The following is an 846-nucleotide window of genomic DNA, read 5'->3' on the forward strand; positions in this document are numbered from 1 at the left end:
TATGTATATTCACAGAATATACAGAGTATATATTAGGGTGGACCTTATTTTTCAACTTTTAAATTTTTTCTGCGGCATCCTCCAAAAAGTTTCCATTTGACAAAAAAGAAATCCCTTCCAAACTTTTGCTCGATCGGATAACGAGAACTCGTGCCCTCGGGTCGTTAAACATTAGAATACTCTTGTATTAAGCTGTCTACGTTATCCATATGGTTTTTAAAGCGTGTTCTTCACAAAAATCACCCTAGAGGAGTTTTCTTTTTTTTCTCCATTGTTTGAGATCTTATAGTCTCACTTCAACAATTAGATAAATTGTTGATAACTAAAAAATAAAAATAAATAGTTATTGCATTTATTGTTTAAACTACAACAAATCATGTATGGATTATAAAAAGACTATAAAAGTTGCAATAGTATGTTTGGAGAACAATATAAGTGTAAAACATGATACTTTTCATGTTTTCATTAATAAAGAAATTTTTTAAATTAAATATTACATAATAATTAATAACCTCGTGGCTCGTAATCTTATGCTGGGAGAGGGCCATAGATGTATAATACCTAGGCCGCGGGTTTTTCTATTGTTTATACGCGTCAATATAAAGAAATAGCATTCTTTCGGTAAAAAGTCTGTCTTTTTCTATCGAAGGCTGTTTTATTCCCACCACTTATCGTGGTCTTGTGACGGGAATAAAGCAGGCTTTGTTAGAAAGAAACAGACTTTTTACCGAAAGAATGCTATTTCTTTATATTGTTTGACGTGTTCAGACAATGGGAAACGTTGCGAATCCGCAGCCTAGGTATTATACAGTTTGTTTGATAAGAGCGTGTCCGGCAAAACTTTTA

This window comes from Odontomachus brunneus, unplaced genomic scaffold (genome assembly GCF_010583005.1).
Source record: "Odontomachus brunneus isolate Ranch 3 - 2012 unplaced genomic scaffold, Obru_v1 Obru_scaffold_086, whole genome shotgun sequence".
Classification (NCBI taxonomy): Eukaryota; Metazoa; Arthropoda; class Insecta; order Hymenoptera; family Formicidae; genus Odontomachus; species Odontomachus brunneus.